General features: G+C 43.0%; 1 protein-coding gene across 2 annotated transcripts in view; it reads right to left on the reverse strand.

Moving 5' to 3' along the window:
* The window catches only part of PAK3 (p21 (RAC1) activated kinase 3), a 142,811-nt gene that overhangs the window by 98,329 nt on the left and 25,964 nt on the right, over positions 1-18,518 (reverse strand). The window contains exon 2 of one of the 2 annotated variants that reach the window (XM_032996082.2): positions 3,451-3,561. The exons of the other annotated variant lie outside the window; for it this stretch is intronic. The gene's annotated coding sequence lies outside the window, so the exon portion shown is untranslated. The remainder of the gene's footprint in view (positions 1-3,450; positions 3,562-18,518) is intronic. 2 annotated transcript variants of the gene reach the window in all.

Below are 18,518 nucleotides of genomic sequence, written 5' to 3' on the forward strand. Positions count from 1 at the left end.
TCTAGTTTTAGAAGCACCAAACACTTGGCATTTCACATGAAGTTCCCAGGTGTTTGGCACCTCCAGAAAGCAGCTCCTGCACCTTAGCAATTATAATGAACACATGAGTCCAATATGCTTTTAATGGCTGGAGTTAAAAACTACTTCTGCCAAAAACTGTGAAAACAACTGGTAATTACATACCTCTGTGTCACAGTGAAGCTGGGAAAACGAGGGCATTACTTGTGCTATGGTATCTCTTTGCCCTTTTTGCCAGGAACATGGTAAAAATGGAGGGGAAACAACTTACAACAAACCACGAAAATGAAACATTAACCAAAGATTCGACCTCCACACCTAAACCTAACAACTGGGAAAACACTTCCACAATAAAAGAGCTTTTTGTCTAAAGACTGGGCAGTGGTCTGGTCAGGGAAAAAGCTGGGTTTAACTTGCTTAATCTTCAGCAAGTTTTAAGGGCCTGATCAGGAACTCACTAGAAAAATGCCACTGTTGCCATCACGTGCCTGTTCTGCATAGGCAGAGGTGTCACGAGCCCAGGCAGCCGGCCGTCACCTCTGGGGAAAGGAGGTTTTCAGTTACCAAGGGAAGAGTGCAGCCCAGGTTCTTACTGAAACCTGCAGTTCACATGAGGATGAACAGTTGCAAAATGAAATACCAACATCTCCCACTACAGAACCAGTTCATGAGTGACCAGAGGTGAAATGCTAAAGCCAACATAAGCTAGTGCGTGCGCCAAAGGACTGAGCTACAGAGTCAGAGCGTTCAGGAGGTGCCCAAGGCAGCTTCACACAGGCTGCACGTCCAAGATAATTCCCTGCCAAGACAGACACCCTCTGGACATTGTCTGGACTCAGACAATGCTGAAAAGCGTAAGCGTTTGGCAGATGAGAAAGGAAAAAAATATCTGTAAACTGTGAAGGTAAAAAACATTACTCTTGCCCCTAATAACTCACAGATGTATTTTTCCTGCTCTTGTGTGCCAAACATTTCAAACCAGTGTTGCACTTCCTACTAAACCATGATGCCCACAGAAGGAAACTCCAGTGAGCAGTGGCCAACGAGATGGTATAGTGCTTTGAAAATGAACTTTCCAAAAGCATTGGAGATAATGGAAGAGAAAAAGAGGGATCAGAAGCAGCAATGAATGAACACAGAGAGATAGGATTTCTCTGTACATCAGAGCTCTCAGCTTCAAAGTCACGTGGAAATCCCAGCTTTCCTGGTTTTAAAAGGAAATAGCCCAGGAGACAGACTGAAGGCTCCGAGGCAATTCATTTTCCAACATGACAATGCAGTCTATAGCCAGAGCATCACATTGCAGTCATGCTGCCTGTTACTCAGTGTGAAAAAAGATCAAAGAGCAAGAGGGAACTGATCCAGCAAGACACGGTGCAAATCTGCAGCTGCACTGTTCTCTCCTTCTCGCAGCTCACCGAGCTGAAAGCAAGGAGTCTGTTCAAGCGGTGTCTGTCTGCACCTACACGGGGAAGAAACCGATAATGTCAAGTAGCCCCTTTTCCCGGCTTTAGGGACAGCACTACGCAGGCTTGCTTAGAGCCACCCTCACAATCTGTGGGCAGACAGCACTGCTGGTTTACTCCAGCACAGGAGAGTCAAATAAGCCATAACTCCTGAAAGGTCTGGCTGAAAACAAAAGCCAGGGAAGCTCATGTCTTTGTGAACTTTTTAAGCACTCCCTTTTCTCTTCTGTTTTGTTATCACCTATCACTAAAACTAAGTAACACTTGGTCTTGTCACTATGTTAATCAAGAGACACTGCAGACTCAAAAAGTCAAACTCAGTCTAACATGCTGGATACTCATTCCCGGTATACTTGGAGGGTAAGCATAGACTAAGATGGAGAGAACAGGGGGCTCATCCCTTGGAAATCTAGGTGCCTGATGTCTACCCAACTCATAAAAGAAACATTGCAGATGGGTTAGAGACACAGAAGACTTGTAATTGGGATGCTGCTATACAGGCATATCAGTAACTGTGGTTAAACAGCATGGAAAAACCTGATTCACAGCCCCGCAAAGGATCTAGGACAGAGAACATTAGCAGCACAATGTAATGCCCAGCCTTCGCACACTGTCTTTACGACAGGCAGTCGATATCCCTGCAAAGTTGCCTGCTTGCATTTCATATCTGTATCATCTTCTACACTCATTTTGGTCCTGATCTCAAAGAGATGCTGCTCATCTCTTCTTCCCAAATATCACCTCCCCAGTTCCACATAGCCATGAGCTGCTCATCTATTTCCATGCCTTGAGAAGTTAGGATAAGGACGCTCCAAAACACGAAGAAAAATAAAGCAGTGCTGGATGCTCCACAAGTCATCAAAAATACAGGGTAGCACTGTAGCATGGACAAAGTGCTTTCTCTTACTCTGCCAGCATTTTAGGAGGATATCTGGTTTTCTTCTCTCTTCCTGATGCTTCCTTACAAATCAGGCTCTCTCCTTGCCTGGTCCTCCTGTGGTAAAAGTCTCATTGCAGCTGCGGGGAAAGGCAAGCCATTTTGCTTGCATGGCTGCCTCTGCATTTCAAGCTTATTTGTATGAGACACTGCCACCCAGCACAATTTGCATACGTACCAAAATGCGAGACCTGCACAAAATGAAGCAGGAAAACCATTTGTCTGTCCTCTCAGAAAAGGTTAATGGCATGGATACTTTGCAAATGTTTACTATGAAGTGTTTCCTAAGCCTCTGAGCTATAGAATTTGTACATAAAAGGAGGTTCGCCCTCTTCCCCCAGTCCCACAATCCTATTTGCTTCAGATTAACACAAGTGACCTCTACTTCACTTGAGCTTCATTCATCGCCCACAGAGCAGGGCCTAGTTTTACTGAATTATTTCCCTGCCATCATGAAATGCTATTCAGCTGCATTGGAGGGGACAAGGCTGCAGATGCAGGTGTTAGTTTTCTATTACATTAACCGTTCAACACCCAGACAAGATTCCTATTTAAACCTTATACAGATCAGGAGGGTTGCAGAAAACTGTGACATATGTACAAGATACCTGGAGTTAACACAGCAGAATGCTAGGCCCAAACACATGATAAAGAAAATGGCTGAACTACATCCAGGTAATTACATGCGATCATACACATCAGGGGACAAAGTAACCCTGCAATGCGCAATGAAGCACCTCAGCTCAGCTCCTCCTGCAGCTCCTCTCTGTCCTCAACTATGTCAGTCACCCAACGTGCCCCACAGTTGCGATCTTACGAGTGCATCAGAGGCTCTGGAATGGGTGCTATTTGAAACGGCTTAATTTAAATTGACATATGAAGTGTCACCTCCAAATTAAGACAAGCTGAAGAAAACCCTTCAGGACCTTACAGTCCCTTCTCTCTCTCTTTCTTCCCCTCTCACTTTGCTTAAAAAGAGGGCTTACATGTCACTCACCTCTCTGGCCATCAATAGGAAACGACTCCTACCTGAAAGGTGTCTTCAGTTGCAGACTATATGGGCAGGGAGGATATGCCCTCATTTCCCCAGTCCTCCAAGAGTAACAGCCCAGACTGAAGTCCCTCCACAAGTCAGATCTCCTGTGTCAGACATAAACCCAAATTATTCTGGCACATAAACACAGATCTGTGCTGAAAGAATGGCCATTGGGCAATTAACAGAATGAGCATTAAATCTGTCTCAGTCCTTTGTTCTCCAGGCAGGCTGCAAGACTGACTGAACACTTTTACTTGGGAAAGTATTAGACCCAATCTTCAGCTAGCAGAAAGCCATGCAGTGCCATCAATTTCTCTGTAACCCTGACTGAAATTTTGACCAATGGCTTTCACCTGCATCAAAGCTCTTACTAGCTACCTGCACCTCCCATACCTTCAAATGGCACAGTAACTCCACTCACTATTTTTTGCAGACCAGGGACAGATTTCCCCAGACTTCACTTTTTTTTTTTACACCTTGTAATTTGGTTCTGGTTTTCCTGCCAGCTGGATACCCCTACCAGGCTTGCCCTTCTACCTCCCCACCCTGTTCTACCCTATGCACATATGCTGTGCTAAACAGTTTTAAGAAGAAAAGTCGGATGCTTTCTGGAAGTGCCACAACAGCACGGCACAAATCCCCCCACTGAATGAGGCTCACAGTGGCCACCACGTGTGGCACCCAGGCTGCCTGGCAAGTCCTGCTCCAATATGGACTAGTTTGTGCCAGGTTTGGGAGCTTTTGCTGTGATTTGCAAATAATCAGATAGTTCAGACACAACTCATAAATACTGTATTTAAATGTTCCACTCATTACTACAAAACAGCATCCTGCCTAAAGAAGCTGAGCCCTAAACTTAAAGTGGAGAAGACAATCTGCCTAGTGGCAGTAACTGTCCCACTCTCATGGAGCAAGGGAAGCAGACTATTTCAATACGTTCAGCACCCAGGCTGTCCCTACAAATATTCCATCTTTTAGCTCTCCAAAGAATTACATATCATTCCTTACTCTGCAAGACAAGAGTCTGCTTTTGCATTCAGTGAATGGTGGTTGGGTTTTTGGTTTAAAAACCAAAACCATGTATTCATTGAAAATCACAGGTGACTCCAGTGATGAGCAAAGCCATTTTAAACAGTCCAGAACCTGGGGGAACTACCCAGAACACAGAAGGTGTTGTGGGGCCTCTCTTCAACACACACATACTGAACTCCAAAAAAAGTCAGAGACTGACAAAGACTGGTAGGATAATCAGAATAAGGGAGATTCCTCTACGAGAGACCAGAGTAGCTGTCTTTTTTTAGCTTAACCAGAGACTGAGAGGGGTCATCACTGCAATCCAGAAATAACTCAAAGGCAAACACCAGGAAAGAAAAATAGCTAGTCAAGATCAGTGACTAGAAATAAGCAAAGAAGAATAAAAAGGCCATAAGTAAATTTAGACTCGAAATGATAATGTTTCTATTACAATAAGGATGAGGCAGAAGCTACTTTTCAATAGAAAAAATGGGAGAAAGAAACCATTAACCATCTTCAGGAGTTTATAAAGCAGACTGTAGGACATGGTACCTGCAGTCAGAGGGGCTAAATCAGGCACCCTCGAGCTTCCTCACTACACTGAGTGCTCAGCTCAAACCCAAAGGAGGAATAAAAAAATTAAAATAGAGGAAAATGTCAACAGTCACCACTGCTGTCAAAAATCTCTCATTAAAACTAGGCCACAAATGCAACAAGCTCTGCAGGGAAGAATGCCCAGAGCAGAAAAATGGCATTGCGGTGAACTCAGGCTCCCTGATCATTTGTGCCCCTCCGTCACAAACACAGAAGCTTGCCCCACGCTTGCTCTCCAGAATGAATTTCTAGCTGTGATTTTTCTGTAACATGTCTATAGTGAGGCATCAGGAAACTCTGTGAAAGCTATTGAAATAACTCTACCCCAAAACAGAGTCTTGCAGTGGAACAAACAACTAAGAGGAAAAATGGTCAAGTTTTTCTGGACTCCGTAACTAGAATTTGCAGGAATCAGAAAGGAAGAGGAATGCTTCCATCTCTAGTTACAACTTTTCAGGGGAATTGTGCTCGTTTTTTCTTCCTCAACAAACACTCTCCATCAACATTTGCAATTTCTGGTCCAAGAGACGTGGAATGCAGAAAGTAGGCAAACACACAGAAGAAAGCAGAGTGTCTACTTCTTAAAATCTTTTTTAACATTGTACAACATACAGTGCAAAGAAGGACAGAAGGATTCTCAGTTGGCCTGAAATAGGCAAAACTATTTTTAAGGGTTTATTTTCTAAACTGAGAGTTCTTTATCTTTTTTTTTAAGAAAAGGACACAATACCCTCACTCATTTGATACCTTAAGTAAGTATTCAGTGTTACAGGTTTGACAGGGAAGAATTATATGCTGGATTATACGGTGCTTTATGCAGGCGTTCTCATTAAGGAAATTGTGATCTCTCTGCCTGTAGACCTATTCTCCTCTGAAATCCTGGCAATGCCACTTGAATGACTATTTATCGTGACCAAAACACTAGTGAGCTCATTCTTGCCTCCTTGCATGCATGGAGCTTGTGATGATATCTTGAACTTACCCCATGAAGTAAAGATATAATAGGAAAATTAAAGGAGAGAGGGAAATTGAGAAAATAGGTAAGTAAAAAATATGTGGGGAGGGACACAGCAGAAAGAAACCCAGTGCAGGAAACAAATACCTCCTTCTTGTACAGCTTTACTGCCACCATCTCCAAACTCTATCCATGTCGCTCCTTAATATAATCTTCATATTTTGCAAACACCTCAAAAATAAATAGAAGCCTTTCAGTCAAATATACAGTGAAAGAAATACCAACAGGTTTGTCTTTCCTTTCACACTCTCCTTCTGTCTCACCTTCACCTGACCTAGAAGATTGGTTGTTCTCCCTCTTAAATTCCCAAGAGTAGAAGAACACAGTCTGTGGGGTTTAAGAATGTTCCGTATTTTGAGTTTTGAGGCCATCACAGTTGATAGATTAAAACTGCACTGGCTGAGTCTATCTACAAAAACACAGTTATCAGCCCTCCACAGGCTTGCAGAAGGTCAGGGCAGACAGGCAGGGAAACCTAAAATTCAAGAAAGACTGTCTGTGTGTTAGGTCTTAATTTAGAAGTGGCTTGGGTATTTCAGCTCTTACTTAAGGTTAGGCATGTGAGTCCTCTCACTGAAGTCACAGGAGCTATTCATGGGCTCAGAAGTTAGACACGCATTAAGCACCCTCCTGACTTGTGACTTCAGATCATAATGTCTGTGAAGCAGAGTCCGCTGCTCAATACTGCCTTGTCCAGCCCTTTGCATGATGATCCTATCTGCTCTGGGATCTGAGAGCCGCTGTACAATAATTACTTCATTTAAATGACATCAACTGAGATCAGACTAGTCTTAAGTTTGGCTCTTTCAGGAAAAAACACAAAGCGTCCATAGATGAACATTGTCTCTTCCGATGTCAGCAAAAATTTTGCTACTGATTTCATGAAAACCAGGATTTCATTGCAACATTTAACGCTCTGAGTGTCACTAAGTAAAAGTGGGACTGTCCCAGACTTCCCTACAGTCATTAAACAAGAGAGTTATCAGTGCTAAAGGCAAAAGCAGAACTGTAAACAGTGCCACTTGCAGTGATGATGATAATTGGAGGAAAAAAAGGAGGATTAGTATTTCTCTGCAGCACCGGATGTTCCTAGGAAACGCTAGAAACGGCAACATTGTTCAGTGACAGACACAGTTTATTGTTCACAGACGGCTTTCTCATAATTACAATTTTTTTACCTCTTTAGCCTTTATTTTACAAGATTTCTGCCTGGGTTTGCTCTGGCCCTCTGCAATCTGGAAGCTGAATAGCCAGCCACAGTGCAGCACAGAGTTTGAGACACTGGCCCTGAGCCCTGGGACAGTTCCTCACTGCCCGCCGAGACCTGCTGCTTCAGATCCCAGCAAACCCCTCCCCATCACAAGGGCTGCTCTGCCAGGCTGGTGGGTGAGCAAGCACCAAGTCCCAGAAACTGGCAAATATTTAGCGATCCTTTTGGCACAAACACTCCTGTTGAGGGGAATGAAAAGTTCATTTGTATTCACGCACACTGAGTGGTTTGTGCAGCCACCCCTGCTGCTGTGTATCACATACATAGGATCAGACTGCCAGCAAGGGAGAAAGTGGGTTGGTAAGTCACAGAAATTCAGTCAACCTGTCCAGATATGAGTCTCAGGAGACCATTCAATTTAGGTAGTTTCCTCAACCCTCCTGAAGCTCTGTTTATGATCAATTAATCTAGACATACAGAAATTATAACAACTTAATAAATCTCAGTGTACAGGAGGTCATTTTTAAAGCATCATTATGTGCATTAGAAAGCTTTAACACTCGTGACACCGTAATTATAATCAAGCCTCATCTGGCATTACCTAGCTTTGGGAAGAGTGTAATGGGGGGTAGTTTGGTTTAATTCCTAATCTAATTAAAATTCTATTTTGTTCCAGCAGCCAAAGCCATCTTCCATTTTGAAAGCATAACAATGCATACCTGCAATTATGAATGAAGTCATTCCACTTAAAAGCAACTGCTACATAAAATAAACTCCTGCACGTTGGATGTCCTTGGGGAAAAACATGAATTCCACATCTCTAACACAGAACTTGCCAATTCTGGCTCCTTACAGCCCAGTACTGATGTAAAATAAAAAATTACGAAGGTGGAAAACTCACATCTTTGCAGGGCAAAGGCACAGCTGTATTTCTGTCACAAAAAAAAAAAAAACCTGATTCTTTCACAAAAACTTATTCTGCAGCACAGACTTGAAAGTAAATTTTTGGGGTGGGGCTAGGGGAGGATGCTTAAATATCTTCACAGTTGCCTAATTCAGTTACTAAGTTATTAGCCTCATTGTGAGAATTACAATGCAAAATACCACATCTTGAATAATTCAGGAAGTCAGATTGAAGGACAGTAGAAATGCCTTCTCACTTTAAATCCTGTCTCCTTCTTCCCCACACTGATCTCGTGTGACTCCACTAAACAAAAGCAGCAGGCAATAAAAGAAACAGCCATTACTACAGACAGCTGCATAAAGCCCCGCTCCCTCCCTTCTCCCCCATGTGCCTGTCAGAAATGACTCTACATCCATCCTTCTCTTCTTACTGCTGACTCGTGAATGAGAAAGGGAAAGCAAAGATTATTGATCTGATCTCCAAATTCAAAAGTGCAGAGCATCCCCAGGCTCCAGGAGAGGAAATCCCAGGCAAGGTCATGCTAATAGCGTCCTCTATCTGGCAATACTTTGTACAGAAGACAAAACTTTTAAGTTGCCCATTATCACAGCTATGGGGTGAAATCAGAAAATCTGACTGGGGTTTATAAATTCCAGTTTATCACATGCACACCACGATTTATGAATGTGGTACATTAATGGCTGGGCTCAGCATCACTAAATCAGTCTCTCCTGCTACAAGTATGAAGTAAAGATGGATAAATCAGAGCATTTCATTTAGGGTGATTTACATTGCAGATAAATCAACAGAGTGATTTGTTAACACATTGCAGGTTCTTCTGATTTCTTTCTGGTTTTCCATCAAACAAAACTTTTTGAAATTACATCACTAAATCCCGGACTAGAGGGGAAAGGCCATAACTCCAGTCTTGGGGACAAAACCAAGCAGGCTTATATGGTGTGGGGTGATGATTTTGTTGGGCTGGGCTGGGTGATGAGGCAGTTAGATTCAGTTCCCTGCTCTGGGACCCCCTACACAATTTGGAGGCCAAACTTTTCATGGGATCCACTCTCCTGTCTTGTTCTACAATCCCCCAGTCCCATGCCTCCATGCATGAAAGTGAGACCAGTGCATGTCCCCCCGAGGGTTGGATCATGATGAAAAACACCTTCCGAAGAGCACAGGGTGTTAAACACTAAGGCAGCTATGCTGCAAGGCAGTCAGGGATCCTGGCCATGCCAGAGAGCCATGAGAAGCAGCTGAGGTCTCCCTCAAGGTGACCAAGTGATCAATTATAGATCAAAGGGATAAATGGAAAATGGGGTAATCTAGAAGAGCATAGACTTGAGAGCATTTCTATGAGTAGCTCCAGTTCGGTTGCGCAAAGATCATGACCATAATTTTCACAATGAAAAAAACAATGTGCAGAAAAACCCACTGCCTGCCCTAGGACACACAGTTTCCTAAAAGACTGCTGTAACCATCCTGCTTGATCACCTTCATAACACCAAACATAGGAACAATCCAGAAGAGATGGTAGGACAAGAGAGCTGGAAGGAATGTCCTATGAGGAGCAGCTATGGACTTTGGTTTTGTCTAGTTTGAAAAAAGGAGGCTGAGGGGTGACCTCATTGCTCTCAGGAGCTTCCTGAGGAGGGGAAGCAGAGAGGGAGATACTGAACTCTTCTCCCTCATATCCAGAGATAGGATGTCTGGGAATGGTTCAAAGCTGTGCAAGGGGAGAGTTAGACTGAACATTAGGAAGCATTTCTTTACCGAGAGGGTGCTCAAACACTGGCACAGACTTCCTAGAGAGGTGGTCGATGCTCCAAGCCTGTTACTGTTTAAGAGGCATTTGGACAATGCCCTTAATACCATGCTTTAGCTTTTGGTCAGCCCTGAATTGATCAAGCAGTTGTAGGTCCCTTCCAACGGAAACAGTATTCTATTCTATTCTATTCTATTCTATTCTATTCTATTCTATTCTATTCTATTCTATTCTATTCTATTCTATTCTATTGAGTTCCTAGTAAGTGAATCAAAAAAACATTCAGCCTTTGATATACTGGTATAATTTTGGAGGACTGCGCAGCAAGGGGCTGCATAGAGCCAGCACAGTTACACACGACAACTATTTCTCTGACATCTTTACTGGACCATTTCCATAGCTCCTCAAGGGCAGGGAGACCCCAAGGACAACCCTCCTCCTGCATCTCAAGATGGACTTTTGGTCCTGATTTCACCCTGCTCTGTTTGTTCCCCATGTCGTTCTCAGTGACTGTTTCCTCAACTGTGAAGGGGGAATTAGGCAAGTGGTCTCATTTATAAAGCACTTTGAGATGTGCTGATGACAAGTGCTCTAGAGGAGTGATTTGCTCTTCAGGCAAGACTTCTGATCTCAGTGGTTGCTCAGTCTTTCAGCATACTCAGATAGCTTGAGACTCAGAACTAAAGCATTTATGCTGCGTCTCTGTATTACATCTCACAGATTTTATAAATTCCCTGTTTCCTCTTCCCAGAAACCAAGAAGTTTGGTTTCTTGTGCAAAGCTGATAATCTCTCCATCACAAAAGCATTTCAAGTTAGTTAGAATCCAAAATACAAGAGCCAGGTATGCCTCTCTAGGTTTCCACCTACAAAAAAAAAATCCTTTCTCAACAGTTAGGCCTTGGCGGCTGCTGCCTTTCACATGAAAAACTACTGTCCTGTTTGACTAACCTTCTGCTTCAGCTTTCATGTTGTAGTGTGGCGCTGAGGAAGCAATATTAGAGTAATCTGCAGTTCAGCAGACGTGAAGTTGATTAGTGCTGTACATGAATCACTGTCTGACCTTTGCATCCATTTATTTCTACAGCAACACTCATCTGAATTGATCTAAAGGAGCTACTTTCTGAAATGCCATTACACTGATGCAAATAGTTCTTATATTCCTATACAAAGCAACACATCCAGTGCTATCCAGCAAGCCATTCAAAAAGTCCTGTCTGGACAAGCAGCATTAGAAAATTAGGTCTGACTCTGAAAGGCATTTGGTTGGGTTTTCTGTCAGAGGGAACCGATCCAGAGAGGGGAATGCCCCGGCCACCACAGAACAGGCACCACACAGCAACAATGGGCCTCTCCCGCGGCTGGACGCCGCTGCATCCTGCAAGTCGAGCAGGATGTTTCCCTCCATGCCAGGTAAACCCAGAGCTCGTGTCGCATGCCAACAGCGATGAGGGGAAAACCATGCCCTTTGCTGTCCTCACAAAAGCACCTCCTGTTCCCTTCCTCATTCTGTCTGGAATAAGAGAGGAATATAACTTCCACTCAACAGTGCTCTGACTGTTGCACATATATAAACACGCATGCAAAAATACACATTTATATATACATATATGTATACATTTTGTTCATACACATGTGTATATATACATATACATATGCACATGTATACACTTCTATATGCTGGATGCAATTGTATGAACCGAAAGACACAGGGTCAAGTGCTTTAGTCTGTGACTTTCCAAGTCCAGAGCATCTGGCTGTTCCTTCCCTCACTGGTTCAGCTGTGCCAGCAGAAAAAACGTTACCCTGACAAGACTGTGCTTTTAACAGTACAGATCATTTTGGTGAGGTGTCTGTGTACAATGAAAGCACAAAGTTTTGCTAGAATCACTTTTCTCCCCACCAGGAACAGTAAGTGAGCAAGGTGTGCTGGTGTTGCCCCAGTGGTCTAAGTCCACACCTAGACTAACGTTATCCTTAATTTGTCCTACAAGTATATCCAAGCAAAAGAAATCAAAGAACCTTACTCCCAAAGCCTCAGCATCTATAATCTGGAATAATCCCCTTCAGTCCCATAATTATTTTAACAATTTGGCAACCTAGATGAATTTTGCCACTTTTGGAATGATTTCATGGTCCAGAGATGCTTTCTGAGGACAAAGCAGAACTAGAGGGCCATTTTAAACATTACTTGATTAGATAACTTGTGCTTTTAAGTATACTGCATGATTATGAGCACATAAAACACCATAATGCTTCTGAGCTCTGGTAAGACTCATGCCTCGCATTAATTGCACAAGCTCTAAGGCCAGCCCCAGTATGTTTTGGCTTCTGGATAGAGGGCATATTCAAAACCTTACCAAGTGCTAGCACAAAGTTCTATCACCTTATTTGTGTAGTCTCTCCCACAATGGTGACTTGAGATCTACCCTTCAAATATTTACACACACACTTCACACACCAGACTAGACACTGTTGAAGCAGAGCTTTGGGTATGCATAATACAACTTTTTTTTTCCTATGATATTGTTATGAAGTAGGAGGTGAGATTATTCACATGTCAGGCCTTCAGTCTCCAGGGAACTGTCTGTGGTTTCTATATTTATACTTTCAGGGTTGTCACAGAAAATACTGCAAGAGATTTTGATCTTGAAAACTCATGTAAATTGAAAAAAAATCTGTGGCATTTCCACCCCATCCCCAAAGCCAGGACAAACAGTGGGTCCCAGATTTTTGCTCTCCTCTTCCTTAAAACAAAAACACAGAGCAAAGCAGCAGGAGGCCATCATACAAATGGCAATCATAAAATTGATCAGGCTATCAAACAACTGTCATCAAGAAGCGGAAAACAGATTAATGAGCATTCATTATTGACTGGTCAAGTAGCCTGGCAACAGCTCTCTTCAAACGCTGATGAAAGCAGAACTCTCTAATCATTTCCAAGCAGGACAGGACCTTTCTTATGTCACTGGTCGGCACAGCTCTGGGATTTTGTTCTTCACCATGTAGGGAAGATAAAACAGGATTTAGATACAACACTGGCTACTGTCTAAGCACACATATTCCAAAATTTGAATTCCTTATCATGTAAGCACCAAGAAAAATGTGCAAATCTAGATTAAGAGACGCACAACTAAATATTTTCAACAGTTTATCATGGGTTGCTATTTTAAAGGAGGCTGCCTTTTCCCAAATGAAATCACTAATAATAACATTTTGAAGATGAGCAATGAAGAAGTGGTGAGAATACGAAAGAGTTCACATGGCAGACCCACTCCATAACCAGCAGAACTGTTCAAGTTGGATCAACATTATTATAAAGAGAGGAGCTGCAGGCTGGGCAGACTCTGAGGACATTCCTGCTCTCCAGTGAACTCCAGGTCCATTGCATTCGTCCAGGCACTGAACTACCCTAATTTTCCATATAGCTCAGCTTATGTAGCATACATACAGATTATCTTTTTTGTATCTGGTTAATTCAGATAGGGTGCACACACATTCAGGGTCACCAGCCCATGTGCTCATGGCTGGCTCCTGTTCAAAACAGCCTGGCTCCAAGGACCTTCCAGGCTCACAGCAGAGATTTATTTTATCAGGTTTCTGAAGAAGTTCAAGAACATTTTACAAAGGGCAGTGAAAGGGGTGGAAAGCACCTTATGTCAGCAGTTGGCTCGAGACACGTGAACTTGATGGTTTGAATGCTGCCAAGACTGGGATTGTGTTGTTATTGTGCAGTAGATGAACTGCAGCCTTGTATAAAACGGGTATTGGGAGTTGTATTAAAAAGAATATTCTACATTGATGAATCAGAAGTGGGTGGCTTCTTGGATTGCTTGAGGGAGTGCTTTAATCAGGTAAAATTAAACAAAGACAGGGATGAAGGCCAAAGACATAGTAGGGAAGTTCCACCTCAAGAAACTTCTGTACTACGTAACTACAACACACATCTGTTCACTGTCCCACAAGGTATGTAGTACGACCCAGACATGGCTGAGGGGTTCAAAATCACCACTGACTGAAGCAGAACACAATGAGTCCTGCAATGCCCAAAGGGGCCCAGTGACAAAGAACCAGAGCAGCCACTCACTCCTATGTACTGCGACACTGTGGGCTCACCCGACTCCATCATGTGTGTTACATATGTCCAACTCCTTTGATACAAAACAGAGAAAAAAGAAGGTGGAAGGGCTGGTATGGTCTTATGCAGGCCTCTCTGTCCTCTCCCCAGTGCTGCTGCCCCTCTCCTGAAAGAGCCGAAACACACAGCAGAAGCAGCTGGCTCTAAAATTTATAGAAATGTATAGAAGCCCTGCCATATGCTTTGCCTTCTGCATGGGGACCCACCTCTTCTCCTCAACCCCAAGTTTCCTTGCTGCCTGATTCAGCAAGACCTACGAGAGATAACAGCACTAGTGGTGCATGTTCCACACAGTAAGAAGTTCCCTCTGCCTCCATTTCTTAGGTCACTTTTGCACCAGTGAGAAGCCCCATGAGCCATCTTCCCGTCCCAAGTGTCAAACAATTATAACGGGATGTAGGATACTTATGCCCTTTTATACCATTTAAGGATCTACCCCATGGCTCACGTGCTCAGTAATTTTACAGAGGTGATATTAAATATGTGTCAATAATTAATGTTTCTTTATATTAAAAGATTGATTGCAGTACAGAGAAATTAATAGTGCAGAACATGAAAGTGTGATCCAACAGAAGCAAGGGCCTATTCCAAAAGAGCTGAGATGCTGCTGCACAGAATGAACCAGCATTTACCTGAGTGTCCTTAATAATTGAAGAGTTCGCTGCCTTTTTGAGCCAACTCTAAAATAAACATCATCATCATCAGTACTGCAGTGGGGCCTGCAAGACCCATCTCCCAGGCCAGGACCCAGAGGACTAAATGAGCACAAGTAGCTTTCCCCAATGACCTGATAAACAAAATATAGAGCGTGAAGTAATGTAGGTACAGCTAAGGATGCATAAGGAAATAAGAGGAGAATTTAGGTCAGACGTGAATAGTGCCGTCCACTGCCAGAAGAAGATGAAAAATAATATTTAATAAATGCTACTGTGGAAGATGGAGTTTTGAGGCAGGACAAGATGGAAGGAAACAAAGTTTTACTGGGGATCTTGGAGAACAACCTCCCATATGAGAGTAAAAGCCCAACAGTCACTGGTCAATGATGCTCAGTAGGCTAAGCACCCTTACTGGTTTGTTCAAGTGAGATAGTGGGAGTGAAGTGGCTCCTTGCTCCCTCCTAACTGCCACTGACTTCCAGGGTGGCTGAGCTAGTGCCTAGTGCCGGGCAGGCCGGCTGGAAGCCCCTTCAGGAGAGTGTGCAGGTAGGAATGAGGGAGGGGAAGATATGAAGTTTGTGTCTGACAGGAGGGAAAAGGTGAAGGGCAGTGGAGAGATCTTCAGAGAGGAGGAAATGCAGCCATCAGTCTGGAGGGGGGACCTTTGCAGTATCAACAGAAGTGAGGTAAAATGAGATTTGACAACTTTCATTGCTCTCGGAGAAGGATGATGCAGGATGCTGAGACAGAAGATAGAGGCAAACCGGATGGAAAAACTTTATTTGTACCTAGTCTTTAAAAAAAAAAAAAAAGAAAAAAAATCATCATCAGCCTCTCCATATGCTCTGGATGCACCTGACAAAATCATCAAACTAAAAAAAAAGTCTGAAGATAACCCAAGCACAGATCATAATTTAGTCTAAGCCAGTATCAATGATTCAGGTAACTCCCAAACTCTACATTCACTGAGACAAAACACCATTATTAGCAAAGAAAATTAAAACTATTTGCTCTGAGGTCAGTGAGATCAGAACACGTAAAAAACTGAGTCCTGATACTTCATTTTAATACTATAAATTTTCCTAAACAAATAAATCATCATGTCACAAACCACTGTTTTTTGTAGCTGGGGCAAACACTCTCTCCACTGCCCATTCATCAGTTCAGTCCTCCCACTCCGCACCTTCCTTACCAGCAGCACCTTTTTTCTAAACTGAGGGAAAGTAGAGGTAAAAATACACCTACCAAAAAGAAAAATGAAAGATAATCCCAACTCTTGCAATTGTTTGCACTGCTAGCATCCCCCTGACAATCTGTCACAATGAATCACACTCCAAAGGGATGCTGTTCTGGGACACTGTTCACAGTGTTGTAAAGTCCTGTTTGGGACCAATTTGAAAATAACATGTCACCAAGGATCCAAAAAATGCCCCAGGATAACCTTTAGTCCAAAATACCAGTTGAGATCCCGATGGCTTTTACACACTCAAGTAACCTCTTTCCCTCCAATCACCCTTCTGCTCCTGGCTTCAGATTTCTACAGAGAAGAAATTAATAAACTCAATTCCCACAGGCCATTTTATTTATTAATGGGCAAAACTCTCTCGGTTCCTTCACTGCTTTTCCCATAGCTACTAGACAATATTCAGATGCCCTTCTGCTTGTGTTATCCACATATAGCTAAATTTTCGTTTAATTCAATTATGAATGAAAGCCACAGGAAGCCACTATGACAACTTTACCAGATAATGTTCCACTTATCTGACACAATTTCATCCATAAAGTCCTTTTTTCACCTTACTTCAAGATTCTTGACTGCCTCCCAGTCTGATTTGCTTATTTTAAGACAAAAGCGGTAATTTGTCTTTTTAGTCATGTCAATGGTAGAGATAAATGAAGTGTTGAGATACCATATTTCTTAAATAGTGAAACATTTGCTTTCTATACTGTTAAATTAGAAAAAGTAAATGGTTAATTTTCAACACTAGGAAGGACATTAGTCTTGCTGAGTGCTTGTAACAGAGATGCATGCAAAAAAATCACTGTGCATTGCACAAAATATAAATAACTAAAATAAAATAAAGCTATATAATTATATGGCATTTTAATGGGATTTTATAATTGTATTTCATTTTAATGGGATTTGGACAATTAACTCCCTTCAGCTCTGTGCAAATCTCTGCCTTAGGCATTAACCTTGTACCAATGTCCACCCCGAACCAATGTCTGAAACAAACTCCAGGGTGACTTATGTCTCCGCTGAAGTACAGTCACCTCCATAATGAAAAACAGCCACCGCTGACCTGTTACAGTGGCTGGAACACAAAGCAGGAGCGCTCTATTTAGCCATAAGCCAAGAGGGGATTTCACCACACAAAGATGTAACGCTGAGAGCCTGGGACAAGTAGCCCCATCCCATCCGTTTTCTCCTGCTCTGCAGTCCAGCAAGGTTGACTGAGAGGGAAGAGCATCATTTCATCAGTCACTAATGCCACATCTTAAATCAATATGGAGGGGGATATTGCCTTGGGAATTTCCCTGCTGAATACTAACCTGTGACAACCTGCTTCTCTTTTAAGAGCTGGCAAGGCAGGACAAGTTCACAGACATAAACTTATGGGTCAGGAAATTTAAAATCTCCCTGGGAACATTTCTAAATAAAATCCATCCTTTCAGTGCAGTGCTATTTATAAGAGCTGCAAGTTTACGCTGCTCATTCTCTATTCAGTTTAGCCTTTCTCTAATATTCATTATCTCACTCTTGACTTCTTGCTGTCTGCATATCCATTGTCACCTCTCATTTAGGAGTGACTCATTCTTAAAAGGATTTAGTCAGCTGTGAACAGCCAAGCTAAGTACTGTGCATGGCGTAGCCAAGGAAAGAGAAACCCTAGAAATGTCTGGACAGATCTATTTAGATAATCTCCCCTGCAGACAGAGCAAGTAGGCAGTCCAAATAACACACCTTGAGTCTTTGGAATTTTACTCCCAGAATTTAGGGTCAAATGACTGTTGCTGTCATGTAGACTTTAGATTGTGTAAAGATGCAGAAGCCTTCTCCTCCACTCCATCCCTGCCCATCGTGCCACTCCAAAGCAGCAGCTATTTACTTCCCTTTCTCCTAAGCGCAAGAAGCAAAATAGAACATTTTACCATCTGTCCAGCAGCAGTGTCCAAGAGCAGAAATTTGACCCACTATCCTATTCTACATGCCATAAAAAAACCTTCCCTGAGGAGCTCACCATCTTTTGCCCCTTGTTGGAGTTGTTGGGGCTCATTCCTGGCTGGGCAGGGGTGCCTTCTAGTGGGGTTCATTTAAAAACATGGCTCTGATAGATCTTACCTCCTCAGTTTATGGCCACCTTCTCCCCTGATGAACTGGCTAGGTGGATGGCTCACAGGTCTGCAGGTGAATGGGTGGGTGGCTCACAGGTCCACCCAGGGAGCTGCTTATGGCACAGGAGGTCAGGAGAAGCACGAAGCTACTATTGGGCTTGAGGGAAAAGCATGCTGTGGAACCCTTACACCTGTGGGAAATGACAAGCCAGCCTCAGCGTCCAAGATAGCTGGATGTCCTCTCCCATCAACTGTCTGCTTACTCACTTGGGAAAGGAAAAGTAAGCCCTATATTAAATGAGAATTTACTTTAAGGTTTAAAAGGGTGGCTGAGGATCACAGAGGTGGCCAAAACGCCATGCTAGCAAAATGCATCCAGCTTCCTCTTCAAATGAGTCTAATAAACAGGGAAAACCTTGCCAGTCCG

This window comes from Tyto alba, unplaced genomic scaffold (genome assembly GCF_018691265.1).
Source record: "Tyto alba isolate M040663 unplaced genomic scaffold, T.alba_DEE_v4.0 Super-Scaffold_5, whole genome shotgun sequence".
NCBI lineage: Eukaryota > Metazoa > Chordata > Aves > Strigiformes > Tytonidae > Tyto > Tyto alba.